This window comes from Elaeis guineensis, chromosome 1 (genome assembly GCF_000442705.2).
Source record: "Elaeis guineensis isolate ETL-2024a chromosome 1, EG11, whole genome shotgun sequence".
Lineage (NCBI taxonomy): Eukaryota > Viridiplantae > Streptophyta > Magnoliopsida > Arecales > Arecaceae > Elaeis > Elaeis guineensis.
Window position 1 is genome coordinate 93,752,808 of NC_025993.2, and position 23,139 is coordinate 93,775,946.

At 35.8% G+C, this 23,139-nt stretch overlaps 1 long non-coding RNA gene and 1 pseudogene across 10 annotated transcripts; one reads left to right on the forward strand and one right to left on the reverse strand.

The window, feature by feature from the left end:
* Positions 1–3,112: 3,112 nt before the first annotated feature.
* LOC105033523 (RING-H2 finger protein ATL65-like) lies at positions 3,113–4,017 on the reverse strand (annotated as a pseudogene).
* A 604-nt stretch (positions 4,018–4,621) lies between these two features.
* LOC105033516 (uncharacterized) lies at positions 4,622–11,912 on the forward strand. Of its 10 annotated transcripts, XR_012140999.1 has the most exons (8): positions 4,623–4,924; positions 6,290–6,459; positions 7,888–8,088; positions 8,184–8,251; positions 8,592–8,666; positions 8,776–9,209; positions 9,342–9,394; positions 10,774–11,912. It is a non-coding gene; the product is annotated as an uncharacterized lncRNA (long non-coding RNA). The 10 variants fall into 10 exon arrangements; XR_012141001.1 differs by lacking the exon at positions 10,774–11,912 and adding an exon at positions 5,272–5,392 and having other exon boundaries at positions 4,622–4,924; positions 8,592–9,209; positions 9,342–9,560; XR_012141000.1 differs by lacking the exon at positions 10,774–11,912 and adding an exon at positions 5,292–5,392 and having other exon boundaries at positions 4,622–4,924; positions 8,592–9,209; positions 9,342–9,560.
* The last annotated feature ends 11,227 nt before the right edge of the window (positions 11,913–23,139 follow it).

Genomic DNA, 23,139 nt, shown 5'->3' on the forward strand with positions numbered 1-23,139 from the left:
TTGAACGGCATTTCTCTCGTACTATTAAATCAATCCAAACTGACTGGGAAGGAGAATTTCGCTCTCTTCCTCAATTTTTTCGTAAAATTGGCATTACCCATCGTGTTGCTGCTCCTCACACCCATGAGCAACAAGGGGCTGTCGAACGTCGTCACCATCATATTACGAAAACCGGTCTATCCCTTCTTGCTCATGGATCCATGCCCATGTCATACTGGCACTATGCCTTTGAAACGACTATTTTTCTCATTAATAGGATGCCATCTAAAGTCTCTAGTGATGTATCCCCCTTCGAACTCATTCACAACAAACCACCATCCTATGCCTTCCTATGAATTTTTGGGTGTCTTTGCTATCCTCTTCTTCGTCCTTACAATCGACATAAAATGGAGTATCGGTCTCAACCGTGTGTGTTTCTCGGCTATAGTCCCTCTCATAGTGCCTATCGATGTCTCGATTTAAAAACAAATCATACATATATCGCTAGGCACGTTCACTTCGACGAATCTACCTTTCCTTTTCAATCTCAGTCTTCATTAACTTGTCCACCACCATCATCTCCCTCTTCCCCACCTTGGGGCGTTACATTACTTCACCCTCTACAAGAGGCCACCCCACTACCATCTGTTCCTCCACCAATTCCACATTCTCCTTTGCATCGTCTGTCCAACTCATCATCGGCTGCATCCCCCTTTTCTCGGTCTGCCTCAACACCTTCTCCTATGATCGATCCCACTCCAAGCCCCTTTAGCATTAACGACTCTGCACCTGTTCGGACCAGATTACTTACTGACCTCCCCTCATCAGCAAAACCTTCCCTTCCTACGCCTTCCCCTACAACTAGCTCCCTGCAAGACAAAACCTCCCCTGACCCACCTGTCCAACCCACCCGTACACATTCCATGGTACTTCGACCCCGTTCCAACCAGCCATCCGCCCTCACCACCACTATCCTCACCATAGAACCTACTTGCTTTACTCAAGCCTCTAAATACTCTGAGTGGCGTGCTGCAATGACTGAAGAATTTAATGCCTTAATTCGCAATGGTACGTGGTCTCTTGTTCCACGTTCATCTCATCAAAAGAATTTGGTCAGGTGTAAATGGGTGTACAGGATCAAGAGAAAAGCTGATGGGTCTCTCGAGCGTTACAAAGCGCGTCTAGTTGCTAAAGGGTTCCATCAGCAACTTGGCCTCGACTACAACGAGACATTCAGTCCGGTTATCAAACCTACCATCATTCGGTCTATTCTAAGTATTGCAATCTCTCAAGGTTGGTCCATCCGGCAATTAGATGTTCATAATGCCTTTTTACATGGCAACCTAACAGAAGAAGTCTACATGTCCCAACCGTCAGGGTTTGAGGATCGCGACCATGCAGATTATGTCTGTCATCTCCACAAATCTTTATATGGGTTAAAACAAGCACCCCGTGCCTGGTTTCACCGTCTCTCCCAATTTCTTCTCCGACTAGGGTTTGTTGCCAGCAAAACTGATCCTTCATTATTTATTTTAAGGATGAGGTCTCATGTCCTCTATGTGCTCATTTATGTTGATGATATTTTGGTAACCAGCAATGACTCCAGTCAGATTTCTCTTCTTCTTCAAAAGCTTGCTAAGGAATTTTCTATTAAGGATCTTGATGATCTCCATTTTTTCTTAGGAATTGAGGTTGTTCGGAACTCTGCTGGATTATTATTATCTCAAAACCGCTACATTAAAGATCTTCTTTTAAAGGCAGGCATGGTTGATTGTAAACCTGTTCAGACCCCAATGGCCATGACAAAGGATTCTGATTCAGGGGGTGCTCCCCATCCGGACCCCATACAGTATCGCTCCATTGTTGGGGCTCTTCAGTATGTTACATTGACACGTCCGGATATTTCCTTTGCAGTGAATAAAGTATGTCAGTTTATGCAGTCTCCTAATACTGATCACTGGATTATGGTCAAACGCATCTTACGGTACCTTCAAGCTACAGCTGATCATGGGTTACACATTCGCCGATCCACCTCTCGCTCTCTCCAAGCTTTCTCGGATGCAGATTGGGCGGGTAGTGGGATTGATAGGCGTTCCACTGGAGGCTATGCAATCTTTCTCGGTCCCAACCTCATTTCTTGGGCATCTCGTAAACAGAAAATAGTTGCCCGCTCGTCCACAGAGTCTGAATATAAAGCCTTAGCAGATGCATCAGCTGAACTTATCTGGCTTGAGTCATTGTTTCAGGAACTTGGCCATCCCTTACATGGTCCTCCGATTCTATGGTGTGACAATATTGGGGCCACTTATCTGTCGGCCAATCCTGTTTTTCATGCTCACACGAAGCATGTCGAAATTGATTTTCATTTTGTTCGTGAACGTGTTGCAAGACATCAACTATCTGTTCAGTTCATCTCCACCCAAGATCAGCTTGCCGATATTCTCACCAAGCCCTTGGGTACCTCCCGTTTTAGGTTCCTAAAGGACAAGCTGAAGATTCGTGCTCCCGATTCTTCATCTTGAGGGGGTGTATCAGCACACAATCATTCCAACCCAACATTCTATTTTGGCTTGCAGTCTTATTTGGCTCTTTCCTATGTTTAGCAAGTCAACACATATTCATATTTGGCTGGCACTCCTATTTGGTCTTTCTCTCTTATTTGGTCTTTCTCCTTGTTTAGCTATTCTACATTTGGTTTCTCTTTACTTAGTATATAATCGAGATATTCCTTCTTGTAATTGCTACAATAGCTAGACCTTGTAATCTATATATACTCCTATTGGAGAACAATGAAATAAAAGAATTAGAAATTATCCTCAATAAAGATATTACCTTCTTTACCATGAAACTAAATGCATATTATCTAATTTGAAGACCAGAACCAGAGCCTGAGACGATGGAAGTGTTGGGGGAGAAAAAAGAACCAAGAGAAAGAAAGGTGGAGGCACAAAGGGAGAAGGAGGCAGGCAATGCAGCTTATAAAAAGGACTTTGAGACGGCAATCCAACATTACACTAAAGCAATGAAGCTTGATGATGGGGACATATCGTTCCTCACCAACATGGCTGTTGTTTACCCAGAGATGGGAAAGATAATTACTTTGTCTGCAAGTTATTTTAGTAGGTTAAAGTTCTTATTTTCCCTTGCTTAGGGTACAATATACAAAAGAGTGCAATTCCTTTGTTTTGTGGCTCTTCCAGAAAGTAAAACTGCTGATGCCGCCAAATGGTGACAGCCACCTTTTGCTCCAGAAGCTTCGGTATTGGTACCACCAAAGCAAGGCCATGGAGGTCTCCAAGACCATTCGATCGGCCGGCAGGCTCCGTTTGAATCCAAAAGAATAGGACCTTATCTTCAGAAGGAAATCCATATCTCGGATGCTGAATTGGTCATCCATGCAGATTGAGGGCAGATAGGCGGCAGCGGTGATCTCGGATTTAGGGTCTGACACTAGCTAAAGGACCTCGGACAGTTGATCGAGGAGGAGATCATTGAGGTTGGGGTGAATTCGAGCAGCCCACATGGGGACGAAAGGGGGATTCATTGCGGAAAATGGTTGCACAATAGAGGGGGGCAAGTGGCATGGGATCGGAGCCGGACATCGATGTAGTCGATGTGAAATGCATGGGAATAGAGGGGGAGCATGTGGAGAGAGTCATCATCCTTGAACTCAAGGAGACACATGATGTAGTCCTGATTGGTGGTGGCTAGGTGTTTGGCTAGGTGTTTGGCCTTAGACTCGGAGTAGAAGGAGAGGAGGAGGGTTTTGATCGCAAAGTTGTCGAGACCATAGGGAGAGAAGAAGTAGTTGGAGGATGGGATGAAGAACGTGGCACCATCGGGGGGAGGAGGGGATTCAAGATCCGAAGTGGTGGCAGACTGGAGTAGATGGCAGCAGCGGTGGCGCCACCAACACCAACGGTTGTGGAAGCAGTGGAGGATGCGGGAGAAGATGTGGATATAGATGATGATGAGAAAGATGACGTCGACGATGGTGATCGTGATGATCAGAAGGGGGCTAAAGTCGAGGGTGATCATGATGGAGGTGGCTCCTATAGAGTCGATCCATTATTATACATATTAATCTTTTCAATCTTCTCTATCAGTGGATTTTAAAGTTGTGATTGGTTGATGTTGCATTTGTATTAATGATAATTTAGTGATTGTGGTCTACTTTTGTAGCTTTCAAAAAAAATTGAAAATAGAGAACAAAAAATCCATGTGGTAAATCAAAGTGGATAACATGTTGAATTTGAATGAAATATAATTCAATAATATAAAAAAAAATTTGCCAGCAAGAAAAAATATCTAATAGTCAAATTGGTACAGAATTGATAATAATAATATTACTCAAATTTAATGATTAGTCTCTCGAAAGATATATACGAGTAATTACTATGTTAGGATAACTATCCGTGAAAAAAAATATAAATTACATCATAATTTAGTATTTTTATAAAATATCATGATAAATTTTATATACAGTTCGTAACCATCAGTTGAGAAAATATGTATTTATAATATAAAGATAATATGTCATAATATATATATATAATTATTATGTTGATATTATGTTAAGATCAGTATACGATCAGATAAATATAAATCAAAATTCTTAAACAAATACAAGCCCGGCATCGCCCGAGTTGCTAGTATTTTAGTAAAACGAAAAACAGACGATTCCAGCATAAACGGGTACCAGGAGGGCGTCCTCTGCTTCCTTTCTTTGCCTTGCCTCCTCCCCTATGTGACCATGACTGCCGCAGAAACGGCCGTGGAGACCTCCTACCCCAACGGCGGCCCGAAGGCGGAGCCCCTCCACGACGGAGGATTCGCTGCTTCCGCCACGGCTGAGAAGAAGAAAGCCCGCGAGAGATAGCGTCGCCGGCGACAGAGGAAGCAGGAGAAGAACAGCAAGGCTTCGTCCCTCTCCGCCGACGCCAAGGTATATCTCTCCCTCGCTCTCTCTCTCTCTTCCGCCACTCCTTTGGATTTGTCTTCGTATTTTGGATCTCGTGTTTCTCTTGTTTTAATAGGCAGTGCCGCCTCCTATAATTTCTTTGATTTCGAGGGTTTTGGGTTGTCGATTTTGGAATCTGGGTTATTGTTAGATCCTAGATTTTTGATCCGACGGGGAATCGGCGTGATTTGTAGGATTTAATTTGGTGCGAGAAGTTTTTACCGATACTAGGGTTTCTGATACATGGATCTGTTTTGTTTTTAATTCCTTTTTCTTTCTGTGTTTTGTTGCTGATTCGTTAATTGATTTTATGTCGGTGTGTGTATTTGAAGGGGGTTCCTGTTTAATGCAGTAATTTTTTGGGGGATTGACCAAGTAGAGAAGGGGAGAGGAGAGGTGCAAAAAGAAAGTAGACCATGAGAGTTTTTGGATGACCACGTTCTGCAGCTTCAAGTAGGTTTCGATTAATTTGCACAAAAATGTAGCCGTCTCAATCAAGAGTAACATAATGGTGGGACAAGGAAAGCAACATCATACTGCTAACCCATTACACAAACTCTCCATATAACAGAGAGATTGCCTACACATCTCCCCTAAGTTTCAAGAGAATGATTAACTGTTTGCCTCCTGGAATTCAGGAACATGCGTTGGCAACTGGAGGCAACTCAAGGGTGGTTGGCCTGCGATTAAAGGGGCATGATGTTGCTTGGCATTTATCCTTCTCCCTTTAGAATTACCTAACAAAACTGCAATTAATATAATTACTTCAAGAGTAGAAAATGAATCAAATGGCTAGAGTAAATGCTCTGAAACAGATACTATTTGCATCCAATTGGAGAAGACCCTGTTGATCTATCCACATATATATAATTCTTTTGGGCCCTGACCTAGTTAGAGAGGTCCATTTCAACTGGACAAGATGACCAAACATGATGAGAATAAGTGATGGCTACCACCTTCTTTTCAAGTCTGACAAACATCACATAGTACTCATACATTGTAGCCAGGAATCAAATCATGTAAACAATAGCTAGCATTTAATTGGGGGGAGATTCTAGCATTCCAATAATAGAGCAAAAGAGATGAGAAACAACATATTGCAAGGCAATATTTAACACTACTAAGTGGAGCTAGGGTGTTTCCCATGTACCATAATAAACCCAGGTGCACGGCACCTAAATTGATAGATAAATTAAGTGCATAACTACTGATTCAGTATGTTTCAAAAAGAGCCATGTCGTCATTTGTTTCAATGCATTATGATCAAAGTTTAATTACTGGTTGTTTAGACATTACACAATAAGTTACATCTTCATCTATGTTTATATCTATTGTCTGGACTGAATGCAGAAACTTCCAGAGCAGAAATCCACACCCTATGCTTCTACCTGGTTGCCACTATCTTATAGTTTGGTTCTTATTGACTGATACCATAGAGTCACTCTTGCCTTGGTGGTAGTTTGCATAATTGTAGTTAAGGAGCTTCAGCTGCAGTACTGCTCCTCTGAAATCATTATGAGGTTCGTCATGATTTTGCATTTTTTAGCAGTATTTAAGCTTATACACTGGAATATGCTATGTGGTTTATTATTCCTTCACCATTATGTGATCATTCGTCAGTGTACCCATGTTAATTGTTTATATCCTATACTGTACCTCCCTATTGGATGCTTCACTATCTTCTTTGTACTATTTAATCCTTGTATGGCAAACATGTTATGATCTGCCTTAATTTTTTTTTCCTTTTTGGTGTTTGTGTCTAAGAGAGGAAGGGATGGATGAGGGAATCTTTTGGGGGCTTAAAACATTGTGCATGTTTGTGTTCATGAATTGTATTGGATGTAGACCACATATGTACACACTTCACCTCATTGTGGTGTCTTGTTATAAGGGTACATGGTCCCATTTCTATATATTTGGCCTATATCCAATATGATCATGTGTTAGATATGGGCCATGCATGTATACAATGCACATCAATTTTGTATCTTGATATGTATTTCTTTTGTCTTTCTGCTTAGTTTTTGTGTTTTATTAGGATTTAGGCAGGATTGTTTTCAACCTTTCTGCACTTATGAGCATATGTTTATGCCTATTTGTGCATTCACTATAGCAAAATGGGGTTTTCCCGACTTTTATTTGCCGATGCTAGGTTAATGCATTGGCAAGTTTAAAACCACATGCTTGCCTACCGATGCTTTTTATAAGCATCAAAAAATAATGATTAGAAATGGATCTTCACGATGCTTTATGAAGGAGTGTCGAGTATTGGAGAATCCCTTGTTTCTTCTTTCCTTTAGTTTTCTTGTGGTTGTTAGTTGTATTATTACAGCTTCTGGATGTTTGAATGATTTGAATTTGGATGTGTTGTTTGTAGAAGAGTGACTGTTGGTTTCAAAATTGATGACCACAAGGTTTTCCCATTAGTTTTTTGATAAATTTAGTAAGTTACGGCTACCATTGGTTCTTGGATTTATTTTTCGGTATGGCTATTGGATTCCATCCTGTCTAGGTTCATCTAGTTGAGTGCAATGACATTTTTCTCCTATTAGCAAAGTTAGCTGATTGATGTGGCATTATAATTTATCAATAAAATGCATGTTGTGCCGAAACATTTTTTTTCTTGGCATTCCCAGCATAATAATACTCAAGAATGATATAAGATATTGACATAGTGATCTTGAGCTAGTGTCATGATTAGTGCTTGTTGCATTTACCATGTGGCAATTACTACAAAGGAACATTAGAAAAATGGTTTAAACCTAAGAAAGTGTCAACTATGTCCGATCAACTACTCTAGATGGAATGAGATGCTTCCTTCATATAAAGTTGAGCTATTATGGATTGTATAGGTTAAAAAAAATAAAGTTGATATTGTATGTTAACTAGCTAACAATCATAGTAGTTGATTCAATTTAATATTTGTATCTTTCTTTACTTTGTTGTAGAGTAAGTTTATGCTCCCTCCAGAGAGTCATGATTGGGTACTAAAGTCTTACAACCACAAATGGAAAGAATATGAGAGGAAGTTGAAGGACTATAAGAAGAAGGGTAGGAAAGAGGAGGAGGTTGCTCGTACTTGTCCTTTCGATGTACACCCTCATCAATGGAGGGAGCTTGTGCGCAACTGATTTTCTAAAAGAGGACAGGTTGTATATAGTCTATATTTGCCTTTTATTTTATGCATTATTAGTATATATTAAATGTTTATACAAAATGTCATATGGTTTACTTTATATGGCAGATATACACTGATGTTGGTAAAGCTGCATGATCCTCTCAGTCGGTGCCTTACACATCGGGCTTCATGAGGTATATGAGGTGCAGTGATAAATTTGTATGTTACGAACTCCTAACAATTAGATTTATTAGTTTTATATAAAAATTCTAATGCTTCTTAATGAAATTATGTATCATATATTACGTATCGTGTATCATGTATCATAATATGTAGACACTTATTTTAACTCTTGGTTTTCATTCCTTGAAATTGAAACTTTAACCTTCATATTGGTCCATGTATGATGTATTATACATTTACTATGTTTTATGTTTTATATTTCATGTAATGTGTATCATGAACCATTTATCTTGTGTCATATATCATGCATGATGGACTATGTATCATGTAACATATACTTATTTTTTGTAGATGGAAGAGCATGGAAGGGAGTTTGGTGAGGTTGAATTTTATAGGATGACTTATACTTATCGAGATGACAGCTTTGTATGAGAGGAGTCTAGAGATCTTATTATATATATTGATTCAATCATTAAATGATTTGTAATATCATTTTTTTTATCATTAATATGCGGGTCTTTTCTTGAATATATAGGATAGGACAACAATTCTTAGTGCAGAGCATGTAGGCAAGTCATTGTCATCATCATCTATGAAGAGCAGTTGCGTTGAGGCTCAGATTTTCACTAAGCTTATAGGACCGAAGCGTTATAGTCGAGTGAAGGATTATCAAGTTCGAGTCACCTCCACTCGGTTGTCTGCAGTGAGTAGAAATATCTGAGACGCTAGACAGAGTAGCAGTATTGCAGAGGTTTGTAGGTTGGAGACAGAATTATAGGAGATGTGGCAGAGATTTGACCTACATATAGAGGAGCTGAGGTAGAGATTTGACGTATAGATAGAGGAGCAAAGGCAGAGATTTGACCTATAGATAGAAGAGCTGAGGCAAAGCTATCAGACAGAGATACTGTCATTAAAGACTCAGCTTGATCAATTACATCCTTTTTAAGGGATTTTGCCCCGCATCAGGTCAGTAGCTACATGTGATTTTTGGATTTTATGTAATTTTAATGTATATTTTTATTGTATAGGCTTTATGAGTTATACGTACCTATTTCTGTATTATCAGCTTATGAGATCTTTTTTCTGGTTTTCTTACAGGCTCTCGATACTTTCAACAGTTGCAGAGATGATAATGATGCTATCATGGATAAGTAATAGCCCTCTTTTTCTTTTTTGTATTTTATATATGTATCTACTTGTACTTTCTTCATAAGTTCTTTCAGTTTTGATAATGTCAAAAGTTGTCATTTTGATATGCAATATGAATGTTATTTTATGACTTCTTATTATATAACAAAAATCTTTGGAGTTCTTCAATATTTGTTATGTATAAGTGAATTTTATGGGATATATAGGTTTATTATATGATTTGCTATATGATGTGATACATCTTTATACATTTTTTTAGATCATTGTTCTGTTATATTTTTTTGTTTAAGAAATAATTAGTGATGCTTTAAAGCATTGCCACATATAAGCGAGATGATGTTCATAAGCATCATCAAGCAGTGGTGATATATGATGCTTATAAGCATCATCAATTAGTGATGTTATCCAGGGATGCTTATAAGCATCATCTGCTAGCAATGGTTATAAGCATCGGCTGTTGGAATTTCGATGCTTTTATAGCCGGCATTGTCATGATGCTTTGGATAGCATTTGTGGGATCATGTTGCAATATGAATTGGCATGGGCAAAGTCCAAACAAAGTATCGAAACTATCCCATTTTACTGTAGTGGTTGCTGGTTTTCTGCATCACATCCTAGCAGTGTTATTCTCATTATCTTTTTGCTGGCCTGAATATGGTTTTGTCTAAAATACATTTCTTTTTGCAGTTAAGCCTACATGATCCATTCACTATCAGCCTGACTGCTGCAACTTTTGCATACTAGTTGATATTTTATCAAATGATAATGCCAGAGTTATGACAAATGAATAAACTAATAGTTTATGCTGCCATCTACTTGTGCTGTCATTTCATATTTCCGTGCACTTTCAGTATCCATAAATGCAGCAAATTATATTTTTTTTAACATTATAGGAATATATAAATGGGACAATAATTGGATTTCAAAAATGGACGGGGTTCTGTTATCTTTAGCAGATATGGGTTGTGGAAACTAGATTTTCTGGGTTGTTTGGAAGTATGCTGGATCTTCTAAGGCATTTACATCTTCCTTCTCTAATAATGTTCTTTTTTTTCATCTTGTTTGAGCCAATAAAATAGGTGGTCTGTCCTAATCAGGTATATAGAGATACTTCTGCTCTATGCTGTTGTTATAGATGTTAAATTGGTACGAGTAAAGTTAAAATATATTTGCATGCCTAGAGATTATGTCTATGGCTCTATGGTCAAATGAGATCCTTCGTTGTAAATGATGATTTCTTTTAATTTGATATTTATGATCAGTCATTAATTGTTTTCATTCTGTTATGTGATTGTTCAAGCTCTTTCAAGCGCCATGCAAGATGAATTGGCTTGCAGTTTTTACTTAGTTTTTAAAAGTGATTGAAATTTATTTGTTTCAGAGTGGGAACAAATAATGAAAAAGCACAGGTGCCATGTACATTATTTGCTCTTTCTGGTGGTGCTTCAAAGAGAAATATTCTAAGCTCAAAATGATCTGGGCCAGTTGATGCTTCACATCTTGGTTAGGGTTTGGGAAGCAACTTGTAAAAACGCATTGAAATTTTTGCACCCATGAAGTATCCAACCCTAGACACTGCAGGCAAAGTGATAAAATAATCCATCAACATGCCTCAATGACAGAATGATCAAGTAAAATGAATAGCTTCCATGATGGTAATCCTGCACTGTCTTCAACATCGGAACTCTTTCTTGTTATGTTGGTGACTGGTGAGAGACACCAGACTGTGATAACAAGTGGGAGTATAAATGTCATTGGAGATTCTGAGCATAAATTTACATAAAGACATAAAGCTCCTAGAGGAATATATATTTTCACAACGGCAACAGAGAAAACTCCAGCAAAATACAACACTATTCAATGATGTGTAGTTTATCACGTCATCAATATTTGGACCCAGACACTTTACCTACATTGATCTATATAAACAAGAACTGATGTAATTTCATATGAAAGATTTTCGGCTGAGAAGTTATGTGGACTGATTTTCAGCATCTTCTGATATGCTGAACAAGAACTGAGGCAATGAAGCAATGCAAGGAAGAAGCATCCGTGGCTCTCCAAGTGATTCTTTTCTTGAGATGTGCTTGCAGCAAGAAGCATCAGTGGACTCTCCCTTTGCAGCTGGAACATCAAGCGATGACTCCCCCCCACCCTTGCGTTGAAGCATTATCCATGACATAATTACCTTAGCATAGTCTACACTGTTTATCTGCAGCTTTTGAGCTGTGCCAGCATCCTTCTGTATTAGATAGCAAATAGAATCGGCAGTCGGCATAAGGGATTTTTCATCAGAAACGGATGAAATCAGGGAACCACAGAGAAGGTATTAGGTAATATTTTCCAGCATGTCTTTAGTCGGTGGACTGTCACAAGATACTAGTGGATTGCCTGAATTAGTCTTTAGATGTACAATGTCCTACATGGTTCACCAAATCACTCGTGGGCATTGATGACCGAATTCCAGGTACTTTGAAATGATCCTACAGTTAAGAATCCTGAACTCTTCAGTTTCTCCGACACAGTTTTCTTCATTTGCCGTAGTGTCCATCATTGACAGATGTAATGATGAGGAAAACCAACAAAAGGCAGCAAATATGTTCTTACAGGTCAATTTAACAACAGTAAATAGTTAGTGGTGCAAAAAGAAGGCTTCAGCATTTGCAAACTTGGATGACTGGTGACATTGTAATTATAACAATCGAGCCAAATCCATCTCTACAAACTGATGAAACTATTGCAGGAAACTAGCAATTCCAAAAGAAAAAATAAAAATCTCCTTCAACATTCGTATGATCACCACAAATAATCACCTGTTTCCAATCCAATCTTGATTTATGCACCTTCTTCCTGCACACAAATACCTTATACATGAGCCCAAATCATTTCAGCCACTGCTCCCAGCAATGTCAGTTTTTCTCTTTTTCTTTTTCGTGAGAAAAATGGTAGGGGGAGACCTTCCTCACGTTTCGTTGAGAAATGAAATGAGTCATTCAACTGAGGGTTTAATTTTGTTCCCAGGATCAAAGTTCACAAATATCAATTTTTTTGTTGGCCACTCTTTTAAATATTCTCAGTAGACTGAAAACAAAGAAAATGGTGGGTAGAACAAACTTACAGCAGTTAGAAGAAGTGCCTGATGGGATTTTAATTCCTCCGTCAACCTCCACCTTCAGAACAGCAAAAGCATGGAGGATCTTCATTTGTTCCTACATAACCATATACTTCATCAAAGCAACTACTATGATATGAATGACCACATGGTAAGACTACGTGCACCAGAACCGCATGGGAACTGTCTCCTGTCGGCTGGAATGCTAGGTCCACGTTACAGAGCGGACACTTGCAGCCTAGCGGTTCAGGCACATCATCAATGCGTTCCACTGGAAAAAAAAGAGTTAAATGTTAAGCACGTTATAAAAATTCATCTTACAGAATATAATTGGCTGCATATATGCTTAGATATGGAGATGGTTATTGGGCCATGATTTACTCAACTGCACCCCCATGAAAGTGTGGTCAAGCTCCATGAATATTTTCCAGATTATCTAATGACAATGATGGAATAGACCGAACATGCGCATGTTATAAAGTGGCTCCTGATATACCCCTTACATAAATGTGTTAGAACATCTAATAGACTATCGTAAGACTTATATGGAACTCCAAAAGACACTCCTTTTAGGATCACGAGACATATCATGAAAAATCTAGGAATCATGACTTAATTTTTTGCGTTAGTACCTTGCTAACTACTCGACTAAATTTGGTCCATATTTTGAACACCTGCCATTAAATCAAATTTTCTCTATTTGCCATGTTAATCATCATTTGTAACTTCTATAAAACATGGGAGGCTTGAATTTAATTGTTGTATGAGTGTATGCGAATCATTTCTTTTGAATGCAACAATGTCCATGGCCGTCTCTATTGATATTAATGGCTTATGGAAGTCTCTCTCTTGCTTGTGCGGTAGCACCACTTTTAGTGAAGAGCATCTTTACTAGTCCACACCTATTCTTGTTTCTGCATGCAAACCAATGCTTTTCATGTTTCTTCAACTTTGATGGTACTTGCTCTTCTTGATTAAGTAAGAGCTCCAAGCTTATCCAAGCTGTATCATTTAAAAAACTCCAAACTAAAATATAAATAGGAATTTTTATATCTAAAGTCATTATGGTCACACAAAATTGATCTTTTATTTCAATGTTCAAACTCTTAACATTATTAATCATTGTTTTCTCATTATCATTAACATTTTGTACCCATCAAATGATCTCACAAATGAAGTCATTCTTAGCAAAATCACCTTTCAACTCCTCAACATCTCTATCTTTCGTACTATCAACTTTTTCTGTCTTCTTGTTTTCCTCTTTTATTCTTTCAATTTCTTCCCTTTTTTCTCTTTCTTCTTTATCATCATTTTTCTTTTTCTTGTTTTTTCACTCTCCTCATCAAAATTTTGCGATCTCAATCTTTTCTATTTCAATTCCTTCATGGAAGTTTTCTTCCACAAAATCATCTTCATCATACTTGTAAACAACGTTCTTTAGCTTTTTGATTTTTGTAACAAGAATAGATAATTTCAAGCTTTTCCTATACCCATCCTTGAGGGTTTAAATGTTTAACAAGCTTCAAATTTCTTGATGCATTACTTGTTTCAAAACATTTAATTCCTTCTCTTTTTTCTCCTCTCAAAGTTTCTTTAAAATGCAACAACGTGGATTTTTAGTGACATCCCATAAACCATAGGCATCAAGATACAAGCACGCTGGAATTCTCTAAAACTTGTAATTTGGAAGCACTAAATTCTCATTTGAGAAAATCAATTCTATTCTTTAGTTTTTTCTCATCTTTTTTCTTTTTCTCTCACTTTGTCTATTATCTCTCACCTTCCTAATTATAATGCTTTCACTTCTCTGCACTTTGAGTTCCTTCTCCTTTGTCACAACCCAAATAGTTAGTGTAATAGCTTAGGACCTCATCTGTAAAGACTAATCGGAAGGTATTACTATTTGGATTTTTTGATTTTATATAAATACTTATAATCTATCTATTGCATAGCCCATATAGAACTAAATACATGCTCGCACAGGTCCTTTTATCCCTCTCCTATTTAAGCTCTAGCATCCTCGTTAGGCTAAGGGTTAAAATCCATTCAAATCTAATTATAAGCCCCGCAAATCCAATCTAGACTTTTGATGTAGTATTTCCTATTTCATATGGGCCATGGGCTAGATTCGCTCTGGTAGCATTTCCATCAAAATTCACTAGATTCAATGATTTTCAACCAAAACCTACTCATATGACAAGAAGATGAGGACATGACTTTAGTTTTAAACCTATAGTCTTGGCACAAGAGCAATTGGAATCAAATTCAGTGTAAGAATCAAATGATAGTGAGCATGCTCCTAGTTATCCAAATGTTTGATATAAAACATTCAAGATTAAGATCATAAAAGGAGCCATGAATATATAATTTTACTAATTTTAGTTAAGGATCAAAATCAATGAAATTCAAAATGACACGAGAATCATGAAATCGATTGAAATTATGTCTTACCCAATCATAATCATGTGGATATACATATATCTTGGTCATGACATGTAGTCCATAGAAAGATCATGGGTGCACTTGAGTCAACATAATAAAAGTCCAACTAGATCTTAACAAGTGATGGGCATAAGTGTAGTGAATAGTGTCAACCTTGGTGATGGTTTTGGGGTGTGTCAATTAGCCTTTTCCCCTTAGATAACATTTTTGTCAGCCTTAAAGGATCTCCATGGCTCTAATACCATTGTGTTGGGGTCAGAGAGAAGTGAATAGACATCACTCAATTTTGATATAGAGGTAGAAAATAAGAGATCAAGGTCAATAGAGAATATTCACTAATATTTTCATTCCATTGCTTCTTCTTGCTTACATATAAGTTAGTCATTATATTGCTTTATCTTGTTATATAATGACTCTTGATATACCCCTTGTATAAATGTACTAGAACACTCATGAGACAACTATTGATACTTATAGGGAACTCTAAAGACACTACTTGGGAACATTAAAGATACATCATGAATACTCTAGTAAATATGACAAGCATTAATACTTTACCAATTACTCTATTATATTTTGTTCACATTTCCAGCATGACCAATCAAAAGGAGAAATGGGTTCATCATCATTTTCAATTTTGATTGGCTGCTCATTGTCACCTACAATGCAAAACCATTATCAATATTCTTACAAATCGGTGCATTAGGAAACTTAAGATACCTATGGCAGGAAGGGCAGGGGTAACCTCCGGAGAAGGCCAGCATGATGTGAATCTTAGAGGCTTTGGTAAAGCACCACAAATACTATTACTTTCTTCTACTCCAATTGCACGATTTCTCCCAAGTAGACTTGATTGGCCAAAAGGATTGGTACTAGTTTCACTTGTAAAAGCTACAAGTGCTTAAGTATTATGGTTGCATTCAATTGGATTATCATTAGAAACATGTCCTTATTAGTTGGATCTACAAAAGTGCGAAGATAACCACATAAATTAGATAATTAAAAGCCTCTTAAACATGCACCTACAATTGAAGCGAGGAGAATGATTTTGTGTGTTAGCGCATTAAAATAGATACTATTTCCTTAAAAGCCAATTGTAAAAGTCTAATCTATGAAAATGGATAGTTATACTCCTCAAAAAAGAGGAGAAGAAAAAGAAAAAGAAAATAGATAGGCATAGTTGGTAATAAGCTAATTAATCGAAAAATTTGTTGTCAATAGTGAATAACATAGAATCAAAAAGCACCCATTTTTGTTTTATCTATGTGAGGTCCAATCCTTTGACTTGGCCCTATAGCCAGAGCAAGGCCCAAAGAACTACTCCTGATTTCTAAATTAGGGTAGAGCCCTACTTGAATATGGGAGGAGGATTTCAACTCAGACTCTGTCAAAGGCAAAGAAACCCTAGCCGTGGCTCCACATAAAGGCAACCCAACCCCCTTTCAAGCTCCACCATTGATTCTCATGTCATTCTCCCCATTGATTTCTTTTGTTTAACATTGATTTCATCACTCTTTCAACCCTCATGTAAGGCCTCGTCACTAGCTAAGTTTGCTATCGAAAATTTGAATGGAAGTCTTCCTTGTTCAATCTTCTATTTCCATATCTGAAAAGTAGGCTTGTTCTTCTTTTCCAACATTTTCTACCATCGGTGCTTATCATCGGAGTTCTTGACTAGTTCCTTATGATGGTTTCTAACCATCATCAAATCCCAGCTACTGGCAATCTATAAATACCCACTATAGTGTTGAAATATTTATTTTTGCCATTTATTTTTGTTTGTTTTCTAAATCGCTAGCCATCATCTCTGTGGCCTTTTATCATTAGCCCTCCGGCTATTGATCATCACCCGACCATCAAGCTATGGTTATTTCCCTCTTCTTCTTTTCTATGTTCCCTATCTTCTCTCTCTCCTCTCTCTTTCTTTCTCTATCTTCTCAGACTTCTTTCTTTCTCTAGATGGTAGATGACCCTAGAGGGTCTCTCTTGCAACCTGCATTAATGTTGGTGTAAGGAGGTCTTGACCTCTAGCCACTCCTAAACAATTGATTAGGTAACTCAATCCATCGGGTACTACTACCTAACTAGCCTTGTCCTTCCTCCATTCTTGCTCAAACATGAAGAATTCCCAGCAATATCCCAATCTTATTTTATTTAGATTTTTTAGGATTTTTCTATCTTATTGGACTTCAAAGATAATAGGCTAATTGAATTTTAATCACCTTCAATAGATGATGTTGACATATCTAATTGATGTAAGATTTTGAAGCAAGAAGAGTTACACGACCTAACACAATAGTGTGTTTTCCTAAGAGATCTTAGAAAAATTATACTTTATATATATATATATATATATATATATATATATATATCTTATCTAATAATCTTTGTTTCTTGCTTGATAAAATACTTTTTATGAATTCCATTTGAATAAATGCTAGTCAAGCATGTCTTCATAATATTCTAATTGTTTTATCTTTAAAAATGATATAAGAACAACATATGCATTTTTATATTTTTGAAAATGAGCTATTTTGAACACATGATATGTTTAAAAGTTAATTCACAAATTCAACTAGGTAACTTGTGAAAATACTTTTATATTTATATTTTTAACATGGTTATATTTTATGCCATCAATGGAGATTGTACATTAGTTTTGTTGACTTGTAATCTAAGAAACTAATTTTGATAGCACAATTAGTAATTAAAATAGTGATAATTGGATGCATGTTATCTATTATCTGATTCATACTACCAGGTTACGTACCCATAGCTAAATGTTGAATTTAGCATTAGTTTATGTGAAGTATACTTTTGAAAAGAAAAAAGAATATTATTTTTTGAAATTTGATAAAAATAAAATTTTACCAAATCAATGATAATGCTATAAATTGTATTTGATTTATTTTTTGTTAACATGCTTGGAACCACTCAGAAGTATTTGTCGTTGGTTGAGCTGTCAATCTCATTATTTTTTTTTAATTTTTAGATTCTAATCTATGATTGACTTTGAGACTCGAGAGAATGCACTAAATTGCTTGGAGCATTTAGTAGACCTTAGTTGTCTTCATCTCCTTTATCAATTGATTTTGTAATAGCTTAGCTTAGATTTGAAGCCTTTTATCTACATTAAATATTAATAGTATCTTGGAATTCTATGACATTTCTTATCTTAGGTTATTTGTTGATGAAAATAATTTATGAAATTTTTGTTAAAATAATTCTTGAGGATTAAGATTATTTTGTTATTGATTTAAAATTATTATGAAATGATTAGGTTTGTTATTTAGGTAGCTTTGCATATTTGTGTAGTTCATCTTGGAGATATGTAGTGTTTATTATGTTTTTGATTTGGGGCATAATAATCTACTTGACAATTATATATGATATGTCTTATTCTATCTCTTCATTATTCTATACATTAAATTCAATATTAAAAAAATGATACAATTGACTCAATTTTTTGATGGACTTATTGCACCATAATTATATTCCATACTAAATTTGAAACTTTTTCATAGCCCCCAAAAGCAAAACTCTTGTAGCATTTAACGTTGAACTCATGTCATCCATTAGCATTATGTCATTTGCATATGATATATATTATGGGTTTTTATCTCCTAAGGCTATGTCTGGTTGCTGGTCAAATGGTTGATAAGAGATAGTTAACTATCAACTCAACTAGCCAAATACCATCCAAAAAATGGTAAATAAACTAAATCATTCTGTACCTACCCCCCTCCCCCCTTTTTCCCAAAAAAAAAAAACTTAATCATTCGAAGGCTTTAAAAAAGAATTTAACCAGGAGTAATTTTATTTCAAAGAGAGTGAACGAAAGTTAACCATCAAGCTCCTCTCTTCTTTCTTTCTGCTTTTTCATTTTTTTTACAACTTCATGCCACTAACCCTTAGAATGTTAACCAAACAACAAATAACTTTAATAACTAGTTAGCATGCTTACAAATGTTTAGTTTTGTCTACTTCTTGGTTAGGCATTTGCATCCAAATTTAGACTAAATATTAATAGATACTTTATATGCAACTATTTTAAGTAGATATATGCTTTCCTAAGTGTAGGCCTCTATAAGTGAAAATGCAACTATCTCACCATAAAAGCTTAATTCTCACACTTATTAAATCTTCTTCAAGCATTTCAAATATTTATGTACTCATCAAGTAAATTTTTTTTCTCAAATCCTAGCAAATCTCTCATATAATTTTACCATATCTCAATCAATAAAACTCTTATGTAGAGTTTTTTTTTTCTCATATATAAACTAAATTTTTATAAATATAGCAAGAAATGGTCCCCATTGTTGACTTCCTTAATATGAAGAAGAATTAAATCTTTAAATTAATTGTTGGTTTCTTTAAAACTTTTTTCTACTAGCCTATTTATCATTTTCATAATATGGATCCTTTATTTAGTGCCACAATAATTCTGTCACGTACGTTTCTTTTGTTTATAACAATGGATATATCTTGCAACTAGTTCATGTGATATTTATTTTTGAAGTCTTATTACCTAAGTAAAGGAACATAAACTCTTACGTTGGATAGCTTAATTCAATATATGGCCCTAAAACTCATAGCTACATAACTATCGAGAGAATGGACCTAGCATAAGCCTAAGCAATTAGACAAGCTCTTCGCATATATTCTTCTTTGATTCATCTACTTCATTTGCTTTCCAAATATTGCACTAGTTAAGTAATCTAGCAACTTTGCATGCACTTGTTAAGTCATATAAGTGAGTGCTTTGTATAAATACTAACAGTATCCAAGAATATTTCAAACTTATACTGTAAATTATTGATATATCCTAAAGTCGGATAATAGAAATAATAAGTTTTCTAAACAAAGATGAGGAATCCTAGCAAAGATCAGATGAGGATGAGATTCACACCATTGGCAACTATCAACAATAATAGCAATGTAATGCTGTTATTTTAGATCAAACCATAGAAATTGTTGCACTTTTTTGATTGTCCTAGTTCAAAGAGCTTGACTAATGATTGGAAAGAACTTCTACATATATTGTGTGTCATTCTATCTCAGTTATCTATATCATTTTTTATTGCAATATGAGTTTTTTTTCCTTGTAGTCTAGTCTAAATGAATATACTTGATATCAAGATATAATCCATCATATAATTCAAAATTCTCATTGATTGACTACTTGATGCATGTGTAGGAAATTTGGAAAAAATATTGAGTTTTTGGTCTTTGCAAATCTTTAACATGATAAACTAAGTATATAGTGATGGGTACTTCAAATTTAGATGTTATAACAATGCTTTGCACCAATAGATCAAGATTTTAATCTAACAGCAAAATCCTAGTTCAATTCTCATTGTCTAGTATATACAATACATAGATACATATCATGTAGCATTGTATTTTCTAAAGTCTATTCCGATGTATGTGGCTTGACTTTGATCCTTCATATATGTCTATATGTTAAAGTGGGCTAGAATCAATCTAGTAAGTTTGAATGCTTTATCTAATCAATAAAATTTCATCAATGTAATATCTAACTTGAACATATGCACCCATCTAAATTACTTAGAACCCAAAATCAAATATATTCTTTAGATTTTTCTATCACCAATCCGTGGCTATGAAAAAATTTTCTTTTATCCTAGAATTTTGTTTATATTTTTGGATCAATAATGCACCAACCTTGGCTAGAGCTCACTTAATTGATCAACCAATGATTGCATCAATTGGACTATTAATTAGTCCAATATTGAGATTACTAAAGAGGACTTTCAATTTGTCAAGCAATTGAAAATTGATTACATAAGCATATTCCATCAATGGATAGATCAACCTTAAAATTGAAATTACTCCAATTAGAACTATCCATGCCTTGGGTTCTACTAAATCCATGGATGATTTTAGCAATGTAAGAGTGAAGCCAACCTATCCATAAAGTGGAATTTATGATGGATTGGATACTTTTAACATGTGGAGAGACATTTCCATCTTCCGATAACCATGTATAACTAGTAAATATGGAAGATTGTATTTAATTTCATAAAAGGTGTGTATTGTACATTGATGGTGCACTGATTTGGCAATGACATAATATCTATTGCACCATGCTATTCCATTGTATCAATGCTTACCACATTTTAGCATGTCAACAAGCCATATACAAACACATAAAAAATATATACCATGCCAAAGCAATGTGCGATCAGGATATTAGCATAAATATATATTTTATTCACCTTGCCATACCATGTATACCCAATCAACACTTCATATTTTGTCTTCTTAAAAGTCTCCCTTTTAGAACTTTGTTGTGTTTTTTGATTCATATGATTTTCCTTCTAATAACTTTTTTTCTAAGCTATCTTGATGGATCCACAAAGGCAACGTGGCATCCCATTCTTTTTTATTGATGGATTCCTTCAAGCCAAGGGCACAACATTTACTAGTGTTTTCCACCATCATTTTTTCTCCAACTTCTTTTTTGAGATTCCATCATGTGTTTCACTTTCTAACCACTTTCTTATCTTTGTGGGATTGAAATCCTCTCTAGTCAATATATGAAGATTGGAATGCTAATCTTTGAATTGAGGCTATCTAAACTCTCACTTGGGTGGCCCATTATTAAGTGAGTTTGTTGTCTCGAGGTTGCCATTTAGCATTCAAGTCATGAAATTTATTTAATTACAAGCCATTCAGATGATAGCAGGAAGAACTTACTTAAGAAATAAGACTTCTCTAGTCTCTATATAAATTGCATATGAGCCTCGAACTATCACCTAGATGGCCCTTGATTACATGAAAGTTGTGGTCTCAAAGTTGCCATTGAACATTTAGTAGCTTAATCACAAGCAGAGTGATAGTTGGACAATCCTATTTTAGAAATAGGACATCTCTACTTCCCATACAAGTTGCATGTGTGTTTGGCCTTTTATAACCCTTTGTCACATTTTTAGGATATATAATTAGATGGAAGCTTTATTCCAAAACTTCTATCAGGATGTTGCACCTGCTTAAGAATTTCTTCAACCCCTGGTTCTTCCACTTGCTTCCTAAGCTCTTACTTTTCATCCCAATAGTCATACTTCATATGCCCAAATCTGCACCAAGTCTTGTAACCACTTCTACTTAGGTAACTAGGTGGAAACAAATGTTTAGCAATAACACAACCTTCTGCTTCTACACATGCTTTATATTTTTTTCTATGAAATCTTAATCATGGTGTATAATCATAAAAAATATTAAGAGGATATTTGGTTGTGAGAAGTTGGGGTCTAGAACCAGAATAGGAATGGATGACTATATTCTAACCGATTGATTGGAAAGAGTCCTATTCCAATTCTGAAGTAGAATGGGAATAGCTCAATCTATCTAAAACTTAATCTCCACTCTCTTCTAAGGAGTCAAATTTTTATTCTGATTTTGATTTCAGTCACGAACCAAATACTTTGAAGAATTTGACAATCTGATTTCAATTTCAATCCATTTCAATTTTTATTCTAATTTCGATTCTAGTTGCAAATCAAACACCTCCTAATTAAGTTACAATAATAAGCATGCCATTATAAACCAACAACCTAAAAGTAAAAAGTATAACCATTTTACATGCAATCCTGGAGTGCCATCCATGTCTTAATCCCTAAACATTAGCATTTCACTTATGAAGGTATATCTAGTGACATTCATTTCTTTCATCTTCTTGGCAAGTTAGATCCCTGTACACATCAAAAGAATAAAGGATCTTAGCCCAAACTACTTACGTTGATAAAATGATGTTTTTAGTGCAAACAAGTTAATATTCTTCAAATTAATTGCCATCAATAGTATTGATGCATAAAGATCATACTGTAGTGTACCAAGTTATGGGTGCTACTCCATCTATCAATATCATACTGCAACATATGATTTTTATATGCCAATGCCAAGAGATGTACTATATATTGACAGGTACTTTTTTTTTTGAATTAAAATAGGTGGAAGTAAGATGCTTCCCCCTAGGTGTGTGTGTGTGTATGTGTGTGTGTGTATACATATAAAAGATAGTAATAATGTATGTCGTATAGGTCAGTGTGAATCATTACAAGTATTAAATACTTTTGGAAGTGATTGGAGGATGGGATGTGAGTGAGTAGGAAGAAGGCTATCAGACAAGGGTGGAGACAATTGAATGGCTCTTAAAAGATATAGCCCAAA